Source organism: Kogia breviceps, chromosome 4, assembly GCF_026419965.1.
Source record: "Kogia breviceps isolate mKogBre1 chromosome 4, mKogBre1 haplotype 1, whole genome shotgun sequence".
Classification (NCBI taxonomy): Eukaryota; Metazoa; Chordata; class Mammalia; order Artiodactyla; family Physeteridae; genus Kogia; species Kogia breviceps.
Window position 1 is genome coordinate 140,988,594 of NC_081313.1, and position 13,748 is coordinate 141,002,341.

The following is a 13,748-nucleotide window of genomic DNA, read 5'->3' on the forward strand; positions in this document are numbered from 1 at the left end:
TTTGTAAATTAAAATCCCACATTAAACCGGGTTAATTTATATCACTATAAAATTGAAAAGACCAGACATTGCATTCACTTAAGGTATACCTGGATCTAGCTGGTAAAGTGATATCATCAGGAAATCTGTATGTTTCTATCTCTTGGCTCTGATTTCTCTTGTATTGAATAGATTTTTCATCAAGATCTCCTTTTGAGGTGCAAAAATGGCTTCCAATAGCTTCAAGAATATGTTCTACTACCATACCAACCCTACAAAAGTGAGAAAATCTATTTGTTACTATGTTCAACAAAAGTTCTGGGTAGGCTCCTCATGGCTGCCATTCGATCATGTACCCATCTCTAAGGTAACTGTCATGGTTGGGGAATGTGGCACTCTTATTGACAAGGTCATATGCTGACCCTGGTCTTGGGGGTGAGGTTAGTTCCACCTATACTATAGAAATGGAGAGTGATGGAGGATGAGTTCTGAAAGAAAAATATTAATTCTACTAACAGAAGAAAGGGGAATGGATGCTGAGATGGCAGAGACATGAGATTCTACTTCAACCATTTCTTCTAGCTGGAAGTAACATCTTATCCTATTAAAATCCCATAGCAGTTGTTAGCTTTCTATCTTGCATTACAGTTATCTACGTACCTTTCTCATTTCCTCATTTGCCTTTAAGATCCTAGAGACTAAATGGAAGCTCCTAATCGTCAGTTTATTTCCCACACTGCCTTGCAGGATGCTTTGTTCTGCTTTGTTTATTTTCTACTCACTCTGGAATTACAAACAGGGTACTTAACCTCCTTGGACCTATTTCTTGAAAAAGAGGTATTATAATAGATCATTTCTAAGCTCCTTTCTAGTGTCAAAATTCTCTCAGTTTACTATATAATCAAATAGTTGTTGAGTGAATGAATATAACACTGGGGAAACGCAAATACTGTCATACCTTGGATTTGTTTGGATATGCTTCAGGAATGTCAGTTGCCAACTGAATTAAACACCCAAATCCAGGAACCCAGGATGTTCAATATAAAGATTATCTGATAGAGTATTTTCCCTCACTCTGGTTTTCTACACATGTAATGCATAGAGTTAGGAATTGTTTTCCCGTTTGCTACTTTAATGTAGGAAGATGTGAAGGCTCAGTGTTCCATGGAAGGGAAGTGAATCAGAGCTTGTTTTGTTAGCTCATGTGAGATGAAAAGCCTGAACAATATTGGGTTATTAAACCCAGAGAACCTGAGTAAAAATAAAGATGGGAGAGGTAAATAATTGGAAGTGAATAGATTATATGATAATAAATGTAACCTTGAGTGAGTCCTTGCTAAATGCGAGGCGCTATACTGATTATGTTTTATCTTACATAATTTTACAATGATCCTATGAACTAGGTTTGTTATCCCCATTTACAAAAGGGAAAACAAGAATTAAGACTTCTTAAAGTGGCTTGCAAGAGCTGACTCAGCAGCAGAGATCTTAATCCCAAGTGGTTCTGTTCTGAATCCAGAACCCAAACATTCAAATCACCATATTCTATTGTGTTCAGGGTCATTCTGCATCAGTGTGTTTTATTTCTTCCTACAGGTTCTCAAACTTAAGGTTCCTCCCCCCTTTTGCTGAGCTCAGAAAAAGATAATCTTTTTCCATTTAAGTATTTTATAGAGATTAAGGCGCAGATTGATCCTGATCATTCACGTGACTTGTTGAGGGGTCCATAGTAACCACACTGGCCAGGGAGCTTGTCTCCTCATGACAAGCTCCGGGAGATTTTATAGAATCCTAGAATCTCATGGCTGCAAGAAATGTTATCACTTATTTAGTACAAACCCCCATCTCAATCTGATGCTTTGCTCTGATTTAGAACACATAGTTATGGAAGTTAAAAGTAGTACATGGCACAACTTGACCCAGACATCCCATAGGCAAGGGGATTGTCTGCCCAGAGGGAACAGGGTATGTTACTGTCGGATCTCTGTGCTGCTGAGCAAATAAAATCCAGTTTGGAAATCTGGGGTATCTGGTTTTACAGTGGCTCTTTCACAGAGCAGAGGACCAGGTTATGGCCCTATTCTAGTATCTGCTACCAGCTATCTCTTTGCTCAGGTTATTCCACTGATTACTGTGAAACCAAACAAGGGACTAGGTACATGCATGTGTGTGAGATGTACAATGAAGTAAGACTGTCGATCAGGCCACAATAGCCAAAGCATGGGGAAAACTCAGATTGCACATAGGAATAAAGGAACATACACTCGCGATGAGATATTCAGCATATTTTCAGATATTCAGTGTAATTTTGCTAAGCCATGAACCTACCATAGCCGGTAATTTTAAATGATTTCTTCAGTCTTGCTATGGCTTGCTTAAAGAGGCAAATCTGTAGGTTTTTCTGTGATAACAGAAAAATGAATGGAATATGCCATACGTAATTAGGGTCTAACTTGAAAACAGAGCTCACCTCTGTTCCCTGTTCTCATATTTGTCTCTCTGACCAGATTTCTCAGACATATAGTAGTGACCCAACATTTTCCACATCCACTCCTAAGTGTGTGCTAGATGAAGGGAAAGTCCACTGATAACCACTTTTTCTTATGGCCTCAGTAGCCAAATGTGTAGCCAAGCGCCCTCTGTGCATGTCTGGATATGTCATATGTGTTGCATCTGATCTCTTAGCTTTCCAGTCGGCTTATTCCCTGTGGCCCCCCAATAGCTGTTCTTCTTCAAAGCAGAGAACACAGAAGGAAGCCCTTGACCTTTTTCTAATTATAATTCCACAGAAAGTGGTAGACAACATAAACATAATGGAAAAAAGCATGTCATCATGTAGATTCCCCTTATGTGTGCCCCAAATTCATTGATGGTGGGTCTTATTAAAGATGATAGGAGAAAAATCTGAAGAGTCAGTTTCTGTTTGAACCAGGCTCAGCAGGCCTGGTCCAGTCAGCTGTCACATCATTAGTTAGGAATTGGACAGTCTTTACGAAGTGGTTCTTAATTCATTAGTGCTAAGTGGCAGATTGATTTACAATTATTCATGATTTGACACTTTTATCGCAGGGTCACTGGAGAGGGGCATTGCATGGAGGATATCTAAGTTCTCCAGATCTCAGTGGCCAGTTTGTTTAATGAGCATTTAACTCCAGCTTGGTTACCTTATTTTCTTGATTCTAGGGTACTATCATTTTAATAATAGCTTTTCAAGGAAAACTCTTTTGCTTGAAATGAGGTTGATATATTCAATATATAGATAATGTAGGTAATATACCTATTTATTAATTATATTACATATTATATATTATTTTTCTAGATACTATACTACATATTATGTATGTAGTAGATAAGTGGAAAGATGTTATCCTAGTTTAAATAAAATAATATACAGGAAGTAGGTTTAGATCATTTTATGTGTGTGTGTACATACATATCCATAGATATGGTACTTATGTTTCCTTTCTACTCTTCTGACTAAGATGTTGTAAGTACATGGGGCTAGCAGAAAGCCACCCACTAAAGATACTTCTGAATTCTCTGAGTAGCCCAGATCCAGCCCTGGTGGCCTATGTTTAACTTCAGACTTTCAATGAGATATAATGGTATTTATGATTTTAATGAAGAGAAATTATGTCCAAATAAGGACACCATACTGTCTGAAAAATAAATGAGCTGTCCCAAGCAAGATTAACCCATATTTATGTAAAAGTGTAGAGCAGAGAATTAAAGTTTGATAACATCTCTCAAAAATATGCAGGAAAGAAGATGCTGTATCCCATGAGGAGTTTCTAGTATGTGTGCTAAGATATTTATTGATTTACTCATGAGTCCTTTGGCAAATACTGACAGAGCAGTATATATTGTGCCATGCACTGTGCTGAGCTCTCAAGACATGATGATAACCAAAAAAGACATTTTTATACCTTTACCAAGCAGACAAAAGGGAAGGTAATCAATAATGAATGTATAACTAAGTCATGGATTACAGACTGTATCAAGTGCAAAGAAGGAAATAAACAAGCATATACTAAGTACATCAATGCTGGGACTAAATTCCAGGGAGCCTGTCATGAATAGAGCCTGGGAAAAAACATTCTAGAAAAAGGGGGAAAACAGATAAAGACCCTAAATAAAAATCTAACAATAGGCAAATGTAGCCAGAGGACAAAGCAGGAGGGAGAGTGTAATGAACTTGAAGAGGTACATAGGTCAGGTCAAATAGTGCCTTGTAGACTACTGTATGAAGTTTATTTATTAATTGAAGTTCAAAGATCTCTTCCTATGCAATGCTGTATCACTTCTGGGGTTTTTTTTTGTTTGTTTTTTTCATGTGGCTGAATCCTCTGGTACAAGTTAAGAAGTAGAGATAGAGACTACCCCTATCTTTTTATTAATTTTCCAGATTGTTTCTAAAATGTAATCACTATATATATTTGCTCTAGTCTTCTCATTGATATCCTTTGTCAGGTTAAGAAAATCACCTTTTAGATTTAAATGATAATAATTTTCTTCACAAAAAAATGTTGGACTCTATTGAATGCTTATTCTGCCTCTATTGAAATGATCACATTTTGCTCTCTATATCTGTTAAAGTGGTATATTTTTATAGACTTTCTCATTTTAAATAATCTTACAATCATGAGAAACCCTTCTTATTCTATATACCTCTCTATATTTGTGTATTTATTTATTTTAATGTGCTGATAAATTGTCTTCATTTATTTTCTTTAGTCTTTTTGATCTGTGTTCCTAGAAGATATTGTGATTCTTTTCTATACTGTCCTTTTCTTGTTTGGAATTAAGATTATATGTGCCTCATACAATGATTGGAGTAGCTTACCTACTTTTTCTACTTTCTGAAATTTCTAAAAATTTGACAGAATAACTGTATGGATTTTGAATCTCCTGTGAAGGGACACTTTTAGATGTATTCAATTTTTCAATGCTTATTTGTTCATATTGGTTTTGGTCATTTATAGTTTTCTAGAAAATAATCCTGTTTTGTTTTCAAAATTATTGACATAAAGTTATTCATTAATAAAGTTTAAAGATTCTCCTATAGCTAGGGAATAGTATGCTGGTAAATTGTGTCCCCGCAAATAACATTGATTTGTAGTATTTGTCAGTTTCCATGGTATAAATACTTTGGCATGGTAGATTTCAAGCTATCAACATAGCATCAGTGAACATGGAATTGACCCATAATCAGCTCTCTAGTATCTTCTAGCTCCTGAATACTAGTGAATTACACTTTTCCTTTTTTCCTTTCTGATTTTATTTATTTGTGCCTTTTCTCTGCCCCCTCCCGACCAATTTGTAAATCGGTCATCTTAGAGGTTTTTATATTCTATCAGACTATCTTAAAAGAATGAATTTCCAGTTTTGTCAATTCTCTCTTTTGTTTTTCTCTCCTATAAATTTCAACTGTCTTTATTGTAATCTTTATTCTATGTTCTTCGGGTTGTCTTTACTTTAAAAAAAAAAAAACAAAAAAACTTCTAGCCATTCAAAGGCATTTATTTTCCATTTGTTTAGTAACAAATTTAAAGGTATAGATTTGTAAGTACTTTTTAGCTGCATGTCACAAATTTTCATTTGGTATTCTCATTATCTCAATCCTGCAGATTTAGTAATGTATACAGTGTTTTACTTCTGGTGTCTAAAATGTATTCCTTTCCTTTTTGAGACAGAGGGCTTCCTTTTCATGAATGATTCCTAACTACTGCATGAAGGTCAAAGAAGATTACATGATAGCACTTCTTTGAAATCTGAAACCAACTTTGTGTCTTTGCCCCACAGTTTAGGCATGCCTAAATGAGTGTATAGTCTTTAAAGTCATTTATTACCTTATAAAATATTTAATTCCAGTCTTTGTAATACAGATATGTATTTCCTATTAATTTTGCTGAAAAGAAATTTAAAACATCCCTGAGGCACTCCTCTCCAAAACAACCACCATTAATACTATCTCAACAAACACAATCCTTAAAAAGTTAAATGTAATTATCAAAAAGCTGTAGAACAGTGTCTTCAAATAAATTACTCCATAATGTCTATCTTCTATAGTACTCCATTTAGCATTCTTTTAACTTTTAAATACTGCTCACTTAGAACTTTGCTAGCCAAGCATACATATGCTACTCATGGTTTATGTCATTGAACTTTAATCCAAAAAAGTTTAAACTGATAAAATCTACTAAAGACAATGAAAGCAATGCAAATGATGCATTATATTATCACTGCCCGCTAACTAAAAAACCAGGAATGCAAATGCAAAGATAATTGGTAGCTCCATTTTTTGCTGCTCAGAAGGTACTCAAAATTTAAATTCATCTCAGTAGGAATAGGGCTACAATGAATTCCTTTTAAAAGTTGAATTCTTCTAATCTTAAGAGAATAATTTAGAGGATTACTTTATCAGATATAGAGACAAATGTGTAGATTCACAGACATATGTGCCTATTTTTACTGGTTTAAGATTCTTACAGTCTTGCTAATTTTTTCTTGTCTACTTCATCTGTCACTTTCTCAGAGATGTTTTAAAATATCCCAATATGATTTGTGGATTTGTCAATTCCTTTTTATGCTGTCAGTTTCTACTTCACATACTTTAATGCCAGGATGATGTGAACATCCAAAGTTTACAGGTTTTATATCTTCTCAGTGAATTATCCTTTTTATTACTATGTAGTGTTCCTCTTTATTCCTGTTAATGAGATTTGCCTTGTAATATGTTATTTCCATTTTTAATATTGCTATCTAGCTCATTTTTATTTCAACTTCATTTCAGGAGTGTTTTAGATGTGTTTCTTCTATATAGGTCATAGCTACATATTGCTATTTTTATGTAACATAATAATATTTGTCTTTTAGACAGTTCAATTTCATTATATTCATTATAATTATTGATGTGTTTGGACTTATTTCTATCATATGGTTACCACTTTTTTTCTGTTTCTTTCCTGTTCTCTCCTCTGACTTTTGTTGCATTGACAGAAAAGTTAATAGTTAATTATATAAAAATTCTATAGCTATTTAAGATTTCTATCCTTTTCCAAACCAAGAAAGGACCTTTGGCATATTTTAACTAACCCTTTCACCTTGTTATTTTTATTTTACTAAACAAATAAAAATAATTATCATATTAATTAGGTTATTAATACAACTTGACAAAAAAGAAAATAAATCTAAAATTTCAGGGGCATAACAAAACATTTTTAAAAAATGTCTTTTCATGAAAAATCATGTTAGGCATCTCCCTTCCAAGCAGTGACTTGGAGACCCTCTTAGCTTCCAAGACTTAGCAAGACATCACCAGTGTAGTTCAGAATTATTGCCTGTTCCATGATGTCAGGGCTATGTCAGATCCAAGCAAAGCTAGTGCACAGCTTGTCCCAGCTCCTGGAATTGAGTCTACATCTTTATTCCCTGCTTCCCTTGGCCCATAGCTTTCCCAGTTAAAAACTGACGGCCTTTATTGAAATATTGGTGGGGGATTACCCTCCAGGATTAGAGATGATTTATCTCAGGCTCTGGCTAGAAGCCATGAGCTTTTCTCTAGACCACTAACATTAAGGAAGTGAGCTCCCTGTTCCCACTGCCTGTTTCAATGCCTGCCCCAGAGAACCTTTGCCATCAGCCTTGGTCTTGTGTATTCTGAATCTGGTCCACAGATCCAAAGGAGTATTGTAATCAGCAATGCACCATCACATAGATTTCCACTTGCTTCTCTTTTATACCTACCTTTTCTTGTTTGATTTCTTCCATTCTATGGTTTGTGATTCATTTTAACATATAAGTAAACGTGACCTATATACATTTTGAATATCATAAATATACACCAGTATACACTTTAACGTCTATTACAGATCATCCCATAAGATTAATTTTCTGTGTTCCTTCTTGCAAAGAGACACTTTAGCCCCTGTTAACTTTCACTCAAGAGCTGAACTACAGTCACTGTCTGTGATGGGCCCAGAGCAGCTCATGGCTTTGATTCTTCTCTTGTTATATATTTGTTCATTTATATTTCACATATCATTGCCATCCATGTATCTGGAGTGGAGTGAGCAAATCAAAGCATGAAATTACTGTATTACCTAGATCAGAAGTATCAGTCTAATATATTTCTATTATTCTAAGCAAATGGATTAAAATAAACTGTTGTCACAGATCCATAAATGCACACTACAGTGTGTAACACATACTAACGTGGTCTGCTTCAGTTCAGGTGGGAGGACGGTTAAAGAAACCCTTTGGCTTCAGTGGAGAATAGGGAAAACCTCAGACTGAGAGCTCTTAAAGACTGTTCCCATTACTCGAAGAGCCTTACATGGATGGTAGTTGTGTGCCTCACTCTCAGATATATTTGGTTCCTCCCCTATCACTGCAGGTGAGGTAAAAATGGTCTATATGCTGCTCACCAGAACTTTAATGTTGAAATGATTCATTTTTGCTTCATGTGAACTAAGCAACACAGGAAACATCACTAAAAACCACAAAGGCTTAAGTTGTCTATCAGTCATTTTGTCACCAAACATTTGCTGAGTCACCACCCTGTTCTAGGTACTGGAAGTATAGAAGTACACAAAACACAATTTAAAAATGCCTGCCTGTATAGATATAGAAACAAATAAGTAATATATGTAATATGTTGGACAGATGATAAAGATTGTATTATAAAACAAAGCAGGGAAAGCATGTTTAAAATTGCCATCTTTAACAGAGTGGTAACTGAGAAGGTGATGCCTCTACAAAACACAAAAATGGTGTGTGAGCAAGTCACATGGACCATGTGAGCAACAGCATTCAGGTAGGGGTGACTGAAGCAGCTAAGCAGGAGTGAGAGTACTCAGAGAAGGGATCAGACAGCACTTGGAAGTAAGATTGCAGGATCATATGGGAGTTCTATTTTTAACTTTTTGAGGAAGCTCCATACTGTTTTCTTTGGTGGCCATACCAATTGACATTCCCACTAACATTGCACCAGTGTTCCCTTTTCTCCATATCCTCACAAACAGTTGGTATCTCTTGTCTTTTTGATAATAACCGTATTCTAACAGGTATGTGGTGGTATCTCACTGTGGTTTTGATTTGCATATCCCTGATGATTAGCTATGTTGAACACCTTTTAATGTACTTGTTAGTACATTTGTATGTTGACTTTGGAAAAATGTATCTTCAAGTCCTTTGCCCAGTTTTTAATCACATCTATTTTCTTTTTTAATGCTTTTGAGTTGTATGAGTTCCTTATATATTTTGGACATTGATCACTTATCAGATATATGATATGCAAATATTTTCTCCCATTCTGCATTGATTATTTCTTTTGCTGTGCAGAAGATTTTTAGTCTGATGTAATTCCACTTATTTTTGCTTTGATTGCTAATGCTTTTGGTGCCATATCCAAAAAATTGTTGCCAACACCCATGTCAAAAAGCTTCTCCCCTATGTTTTCTTCTAAGAGCTTTACACTTTCATGTCTTATGTATATGTCTTTCATTTATTTTAAGTTAATTTATGTGAGTGGTGTATGATAGGGATCCAATTTTATTTTTCTGCTTGGGGTTATCCAGTTTTCCCAACACAATTTATTAAAAAGACTATGCTTTCCCCATTGAATATTCTTGGCTCCACTTTCAAATATTAGTTGACTGTTTATGTGTAAGTTTATTTCTGGGATCTTGATTCTGTTCCATTTGTATATGTGTCTATTTTTATGCTAGCACCATACTGTTTTGATTATTATAGCTTTGTAGTATGCTTGAAATCAGGAAGTTTGATGCCCCCAGTCTTCTTCTTCTCCCTCAGAATTGCTTTGGCTATTTGGGGTCTTTTATGGTTTCTTACAAATTTTAAGATTGCTTTTTTTCTGTCTGCGAAAAATGCCATTGGAGTTATGATAGAGATTGCATTGAATCTGTAGGTGACTTCGGGTAGTATGGACATTTTAACAATGTTAACTCTTCTGACCATGAACATGAGATATTTTTCTATTTATTTGTGTCTTCTTTAATTTCATATTGGTGTATAGATCTTGCACTTCCTTGGTTTAATTTATTCTTGTGTATTTTATTATTTTTGATGCTATTATAAATAGAATTTTCTTTATTTTTTCAGATATTATTAGCATATAGAAATACAAATGATTTTTGTATATTGATTTTGTGCCCTGCAACTTTACTTAGTTTATTTGTTCTAACAATTTTTTGCTAGAATCTTTAAGATTTTCTATATAAAAGATCATGCCATCAACATACAGAGACAATTTTATTTCTTCCTTTCCAATGTGGAGACTTTTTATTTCTTGCCTAATTACTTTGGCTAGGATTTCCAGAAATATGTGGAATAGAAGTGATGGGAGTCAACACTCTTGTTTTGTTCCTGATCCTAAAGGAAAAGCTTTTAAACTTTCATTCTTGAGTATAATGTTAACTTTGAATTTGTCACATATGACCTTGATTACATTGAGGTATGTTACTTTTATATCCAATTTGCTGAATTAAAAAAAATAGTGGAGTATAGTTGATTTACAATATTGTGTTAACTTCAGGTGTACATCAAAGTGAATCAGTTATACATATACATATATCCATTCTTTTTTAGATTCTTCTCCCATATAGGTTATTACAGAATATTGAGTAGAGTTCCCTGTGCCATACATTAGGTCCTTATTAGTTATCTATTTTATTTATAGTAGAGCATGTATTTTTTTTTATCATGAATGGAACTTGAATTTTGTCAAATGCTTTTGCTTCATCTATTGAGATAATGATAAAATTTTTGTTTTTAATTCTATTGATGTCTTCTATCACATTGAATATGTTGCACCATTCTTACATCCCAGAAATAAATTCCTCTTGATCATGGTGTATGATCCTTTAATGTGCTATTGAATTCAGTTCATTAGTATTTTCTTGAGAATTTTTGTATCTGTATTTATCAGGTACACTGCTCTGTAGTTATATTTTCTTATAGTATTTTTGTCTGGCCTTGATATCAGGGTAATTCTGGCATTATAAAATGAATTTGGGAGCATTATCTCCCTTCCATTTTTTAGAACAGTTTAAAAGAACTGGCATTAAATATTTGGTAGAATTCACCTGTGAAATCAAATTGTCCTAGGCTTTTCTTTGTTGGGAGGTTTTTGGTTATTGTTTTAATTTCCTTACTTCTTTTTGGTCTGTTCAGATTTTCTTTTTCTTTATGACTCAAACCTCTTAGGTTGTATATTTCTAGGAATTTATCTATTTCTCTAAGGTTGTCCAATTTGTTAGCACATAATTTTTCATAGCTGTCCCTTATGTTCCTTTGTATTTGTGTGATGTCAGTTTGTAATGTCTTCTTTTTCATTTATAATTTTTATATATTTGAGTTTTCTTTAATATTTCGAAACGTATATCTTAGTTTTATTGATCTATTATATCAAAACAAAACAATATTGTTTTCCAATTCTCTACTTCATTTATTTCTGCTGTGCTCTTTGTTATCTCCTTCCTTCTGCTAACTTCAGACTCAATTTTTTTACTTTTATAGTTCTTTGATGTGTAAAGTTAAGCTGAGATTTGGTTTTTTTAACATAGGCACTTATTAGTGTAAATTTCCCTCTTAGCACTACTTTTGCTATATTCCATATGTTTTTGGTATGTTGTATTTCCATTTTTGTTTGTTTCAAAAATATTTTTATTTCCCTTTTGGGTTTATCATGGACCCTCTGAATGTTTAGAAGCATGTAGCTTAATTTCCACAATTTGTTAATTTTCCAGTTTTCCTCCTGTTACTGATTTCTAGTTTTAAACCATTGTGGTCAGAAATATTTGGTAAAATATTGATTTCAATATTAAAAAAAAATTTAGACTGTCTTATGACCTAACATATAATCTATTCTAAAGAATGTTCCATGTGCATTTGAGTAGACTGCATTCTACTGCTGTTGGATGGAATGTTCTGTATATTTCTCTTAGATCCATTGTCTAAAGTGTAGTTCAAGACCAAGGTTTTCTTTTTCATTTTCTGTCTGGATGATATATCTATTGTTGAAAATGGGGTATTGAAGTCTTCTACTCTTATTGAAAGTTGTCTACTACTCCCTTCAACTCTGTTAATATTTGCTTACTATAATTAGATGTTCCAGTGTTGTGTGTGTATATATTTACAATTGTTATATCCTCTTGAGTTGATCCCTTTATCATTATATAAGAACTTTTTGTCTCTTATTACAGTTTTTGACTTAAAGTCTATTTTGTCTGATATAAGTATAGCTACTCCTGCTTTCCTTTGCTTTCCATTTGTGTGGAATATCTTTTTCTCTCTTCATTTTGAGTCTATATATGTTCTTGAAACTGCAGTGACTCTCTTATTGTCTGCATATAGTTGGGGCTTGTCTCTCTCTTAAAATTCAGTCATCCACTCTGTGACTTTCAATTAGAGAATTTGATCCATTTATATTTAAAGTAATTACTTATAGATAAGGACTTACTATTGCCATTTTGTTCATCATTTTTTGGCTGTTTTGTAGTGCCTTTTTTGCTTTCTTCCTTTCCTCCTGCCTGCCTTTGTGAATAGATGATTTTCTGTAATACTCTAGCTTCCCCTTCTCTTTATTTTGTGTGTGTCAACTATTGGTTTTTGTTTTGTACTTACTTTGAGGCTTACTTGAAATATCTTATCAATATAACAGTCTATTTTAAGCTGATAACGTTCCACTGTCCTTTGTATAACCTGAAAACTCGGAGGTGGATCCAGAGATATATATGTTTTCAGGATATACAAAGGACACTGGAACATTAACAGCTTGATTAGACTCAGGTTTGACCCCTTATAAATGATTATTTGTGGTTTTAAGTTCTTTTGCTGGGAGATACCTAATATCTAGTTTTTGTTCTTTTTTATGTTAGCATCTATTGATGCTTAATACCACCATACATTAATTCACTTGCAGTTGTAAAATATAATATCTTAATTATGTTATGTTTTGTGATATACTTGGAGAATAATTTTATAACAGAATGTTTTCCCTCATCCACTATTTAGTTACTAATAAAAGAATTCATATAGGAAAGACAAGATACATGCATGTTACTTTTCTTTTACATATCTAGATTTTAAAATATTACAAAATGTTGTCTGTCACTCTCATAGAGTGAACATTACTATTACAGATGGTCCCTGACTTTTGCTGGTTTGACTTAGGATTTTTTGAGTTTACGATGGTGCAAAAGAGATATACTTTCAGTAGAAACTGCACTTCGAATTCTGAATTTTGACCTTTTCCTGGGCTAGCAATATGAGGTACTATCCTCTCTCATGATGCTGGGCAATAGCAGTGAGCCACAGCTCCCAGTCAGCCATGCAACCACAACCAAAACAGTTGGAACCATTCTGTGCTCAACAATTCTGTTTTTTACTTTTAGTACAGTAGTCAATAAACTGCATGAGATATTCAAAAACTTTATTATAAAATAGGATTCTTGTTAGATGATTTTACCCAACAGTAGGCTAACATAAGTGTTCTGAGCACATTTAAGGGAGGTGAGGCTAAGACATGATGTTCTGTGGTGTATTAAGTGCATTTACGATTTGTGTTGAGTTTACCAGGACATAACCCCACCATAAGTTAAGGAAGATCTGTATAAAATTGTGAATACAACACATTTGAAAACCTACAAAAAATGTCTAATTTCCTAGAAACATAACTTGCCCAGGCAGGTCCTTGTGAAGATAGAAAGGTTTAGCAGATAATTTTCCATGGTGGGGGATGGGGGAAG